Genomic DNA, 5,535 nt, shown 5'->3' with positions numbered 1-5,535 from the left:
AGTTCGAGGCACAAGACTGAAAATCCAGGGAGTGGAATTAGAATGGGTCAAGGACTACCTATACCTTGGGGTAAGGATAGACCGGACCCTCTCCTTCCATAAGGAGGTCCAGTACCTGGTTGACCGAACCAAAGCAAGACTGTCCGTCATGAGAGCAATGACTGGGAGACGCATAGGGGCCAGACACAAAGTACTAAGATCATTCTATGTACATGCTGTCCGGCCCATTGTGGATTATGCCTCAGTCGCTCTAATTGCTGCAAAGAAAAAGCACACAGACAAATTAGAAACAGTCCAAAATGAAGCTGCCAGGATCATTCTGGGTGCCCCTAGGTGGACGAAGGTCCTCAACCTCCTGATGGAGGCAAACCTTCTCCCCCTGGACTCACGAATCGATCTAACGGCAACACAATTCCTGTCAAAGGTCATCCAGGCTCCCAGGAACACAAGCCTAAGACAAAAATTAGTCAGATGCCTCGACCAAGACAACGAGCTCGTTGCAAACAACTCCTGGCTGTCTCATACAGCCAGGGTGTTGATACGCCATCAGCTCAAAGAACAGCTTCTTGCTAAGGGCATGGACTCCCCCCACCCCGACTTTGCCGAAGCCCCGCCGTGGGCACTGAGCCTGATAGAGTTCAACATAATGAGCCTGTCAATGAAAAAGATCCTATACCCCATGCCTAGCCTAAAGGCAGAAGCCCACAGGGTCATTGCAGCCATCACTCCTCCGGGTAGTAGAACATACTACACGGATGGATCGGTCGATCCCTTGAGCCACACTGCAGGCGCCGGCTTTGCAGCTAGGGATGCCACTCGATCCATGAGGGTAACAGACAACGCCTCCTCGCTACAGGCAGAGCCAGTTGCAATCATGGGAGCCCTAGGCCACGCGTCCCTAAGGGAAGGACACGTGGTCATACACACAGACTCCAGGGCAGCCATTGACTGTCTTCAGCACAGCTCACCCACAGACAACATCTACCTACTGACCACGATTCTCACAATGGCACAGAGAATTCTTGCTCAGGGTAGAAGAATTATCATCAACTGGGTCCCAAGCCACATCAGCATCAGAGGGAACGAGCTTGCTGACAGACTAGCCGTCGCTGGCAGGGGTATGCCCCCAAATCCCATGACGATAAAACCGAGCCGAAAATTACTTATGGAGAAGTGTGCCTTGGTCGGTCGTACCTTCCTACGGCAGCTCCACAGAGAGGAAACGAGAACCTCCCCCTCGGCCAGCTGGTACTCAGACGCCACAGGCTATGAACCACTGGCACTCTCTGAAGTAAGCAACAGAGGTACCGAAGTCATTCTTCACAGAATGCGCCTAGGTTACCACTGTGAATGGCAGATTATCCCAACAATCGAACGCGATGAATGGTGCTGCAAGCACTGCGGCGAGCCGAACGCCACACTAGTCCACTACCTAGAAAATTGTGACCATACACAATTCCTGAGACAGGGACCGCCCACAACAGCCGCCGTGCTGGTAAAGAGGCTATGCGAAATGCTTACACCATGGCGGCAGGAGCGCTTGCTGGCAATCCCGCCGCCACGGTAAGCACCGAGTGTCAGACAACTCAATGAGACAGCCGTAAAAAGCTGACACAGGCCGGGCCATATCTAGAAGGCCCGGGCGAAGCTAGAACTTCGCAAACCAAACCACACACACTCCTTCTCTACCCACTCCGACCCAGCAGACTCAACCCTGCTGACACGTCAACCACCCCTCGTCCGGAGCCACGCAAGCGTCTGCCCAACAACAACGGTGAGACGCACGCAACCGGTATGAGGAACGAAGCTTCTACACAAATGATACCAAGAAGCTACAGTAAACAAAAGTTAAAAGAAAAACAAGCAAAAACATCTTCCACCAAAACGTCAATGGGAAGATACAACACCTACCACGTGCCTGGAGCCCCCCCCCACTACCCCTACAATGTGCCGACCGTCCTCAGGTAATGTACCCATATATCACCAGTTGCCATCCAGACACACACGAGGAAGATATTGAAGACTTCCTGGAAAGTAAGCTTTCAAAACAAAAATTACACAATTATTACTCAAGCTTCATAATCATTATAAGGGGCAAAGATATAAACCCAGATCCTTTCTTGAGTCTGACGTCTTCCCCAACATTGCTAAGATGTTCCAAAATAGAAACACGTACAAAGGCGAACAGAATGTTTGACGGTGCATATCCGGCGGTCAAACCACTAAACACCATCAGAATAGAACAAATCAATGCACAGTCCCTCCTCGGTCACTTCGAAGAAATTAAATAATTAAGGAGAGATAATTTGATATTTTGTGTATTAGTGAAACATGGCTTCACCAAGAAATATCAAGCAGTTTCATCTGCATCCCAAACTTTCATGTTTACAGATGTGATGCAGGACATGGAGGTGAAGTCTGCATATATGTAAACGATACCCTTAAGTCAAATAAGATCTCTACATTTGTAAATCATACAGCAGTAAGAGGACATCTGGGTAACCGTACAAAGCAATAAGTATCCTTCTTTCCTCGTCGGCACCCTCATGCCACCACAGAATCTTTTGACTATCTTGCAAATATTTTCAGAGAAATGTGAATAAAGAAAAAACCTCTTTTTATCTTAGGTGATTTAAATGACGATCTAAATAAATCAAATGCTAAATTTAATGCGATAATTAATAAAACAAAAATTAAAACAACTTACAAAGAAGCCTACAAGGATAACAGAAAACACCTCATCCATATTAGACGTTATAATAACAAACAGATCCGATATCATACTTCACACAAATGCTGTTCCATGCCACATTGCTGATCACGTGCTTTGAACCATGACCAAAAATGTAGAAAAAAACAAAGCGAAAATTAGTCGATAAAAACGCATTACGATTCTCAGTTACTCTGCCAAAATATTATAACCAACGAATCGTCTCTCTCAGAGATCTTAACAACAGATGATGTTGAAAAACAAGTAAATATTCTAACATATGTGATAAAGAGCGGCATCAATGCCTCCGCCCCTTTTAAAACAAAAACAGTTAAACGTCCACCCGCCCATTGGATAAATGACAACATTAAGAGGGCCATAAATGGTAGAAATAATACTCACAGAGCCTTCAAGATAAATTTATTTGACACCATCCTTCAGGCTGAATACAGACATAAGAAGAGAAATGTGAAAACACACATTGTGAGAAAAATAATTATTTTAAATGTAAGTTCAATGAATGTAGAAGCAATTCTGTCATGGATACTAGTTAATACATTAGTGCCTAAGAAGAAACATAATAGAGATTTCCTTAAATTCCATAAATAATATAGAACACTCTAAGAACTTCTTTGCAGAAGTCGGTAGCCGCACTTATGAACAGACAACCGCCCCCACACATCAGCACAACATAAATGAAACGAGCCTTACAACAAACTTCTTCAGACCGCAACCAGTAGGAGTACAAACAATTATCCTAACAATGAAACCCTTAAGAAAGACGAGTTCCGTGGGAGCGGATGGCATTGCACATCGTTTCATAATCGATAGTTTACCCGCAATTGCATGCTATCTAACAGTCATTATAAATAAATTTTTAATCATCGTGTTTATCCATCGCTTTGGAAACACGGTATCATAACACCTATTTGCAAATCCGATGACAGAGATGAAATTGATCATTATCGACCCATCACTATACTACCAGTTACATCTAAAGTTCTCGAGAAAATAGTTGCAAACCATTAACATCATTTTTAAATAGCTAATAACCTTATATCTAACACGCTTTTGACAGTGTCAGCCATAAATTACTTGTAAACAAACTAACAAATCATGAAATTGATAAATTTTGATTCAAATGTTACCTGTCCGCGAGAACTCAGTCGAAATCCATGAAAAAGTATCATGAAAGCAACCAGTTTCGTTCGGTGTTCCACAAGGCTGCATTCTAGGCCCAATCTTATTCATTATAGCCTTTCTTCCCGCTGACTCTGTTAAAAATCTAAATTAATTTATAGAAAAAGCAAACAAACAGATCCTAACAAAATCAAAAACATACTTCGATATGAATGGCCTGAAACTAAATCCACAAAAAACACAAAGTATTTTCATAGGCAGCCGTCAGAACATAACAAAAATACCCACAGACACAGATATAGACTTCCAAGATTGATACATCAAAACCAACACAACAGTTAAAAATCTAGGGGTACCTCTAGACATCGCACCAAACGGTGCGATGGAAAGATCAGAAATTTGGGGATACGATTGAAAGACAGAGCACTGACAGTGAAATATAAATATCATGAACTATTGTTTGAAGGAGTAGGGATTATTACCTCGTAATGGTACTTTTTATTTTAGTTATTGACGTGGATAATATTTTGATGAATGGGTATTCAAAGTTAACCATAAACCAATCTTCATACTGCCACCCCCCCCCCCCCAAAAAAAAAAAAAAAAAAAAATGTACGGTCTCCTCAATTATTTTTTCCTGGGAGTTCTAACTTCCAAAGTTATTCGGAAACCTAGCCACAGATAAAGAAACAGAAGTGACACCAGAGGGAGAACTATTGATACATTTGCTTACGATAATATGTCTTCAAACTGCTTTTTAAAACTCGAGTTCTAGCCTATTAAGAAATAATCGTACTTAAAGGCAAGATTCCGCAGAGGATAATCATCCATGAATCGACTGGATACCATGAATCAGCTTATTGAGAAAACTCTTCAGTTTGTTTTTGCAGGCAAAAGAATGGAAACACCTTTGACTCAGTAGAACTGCAAAAATGAATATGCAGCAAAGATGAAAGTACTTCATTACACAACACCTTCAGGATTTCTGCAGAAATAAGGAAGCAACAGTAAGACTGCTGACGGATTCAGACAGCATAAAGCAAAATATGTAAGACACAGTTTATCGTTGTGTTTTGGTTCGAAAGTTTGTATTTTCCAGAAATATTAACTGGGAATCAAAATTTCGGAAACTGTCAAAATCTGGAAGACATGCTCCATAACCTCAACAGGAATGGAAACGAAGAGAGGCCAAGCGAAGTGTTTGGTAGCAACACGTAATATCGAGAGGCATATAATGAACATTGATAATGAACTTCGTGAAGAGATAAAGTAGACATGCGTCAGATGATAATACATTCTCACAAATATAAACCCACACTGAAACATAAAATTAAAACGCAGGCTTATCATGAACGCTCCTTAGATTATACTCAATTTGGGATAGGCTGGACGTGGACATAAAAGAGAACAATGGACGTTAAGCAGGGATTGGTAATGGGTCATATACATATATATATATGCATATATATATGGCTACATGAATATATGTATATGTACACATCTGTGCGTTCAAGAGGAATGGTCATGGACACTGTCTTCTAGGATGCAGAGGGGATTTTGCTGGTTGACTTCTTCGAGAGCAAGAAAACAATTACATCTGCTTATTATGAATGCATTTTGAGAAAACTGTCCAGCTGCATCAACGCGTTCTCTTCCACCACGACAATGCACCCGCTCACAGCGCT

The sequence above is a fragment of the Penaeus chinensis genome, chromosome 8, assembly GCF_019202785.1.
Source record: "Penaeus chinensis breed Huanghai No. 1 chromosome 8, ASM1920278v2, whole genome shotgun sequence".
Classification (NCBI taxonomy): Eukaryota; Metazoa; Arthropoda; class Malacostraca; order Decapoda; family Penaeidae; genus Penaeus; species Penaeus chinensis.
Note: the sequence above shows the minus strand (reverse complement) of the source record.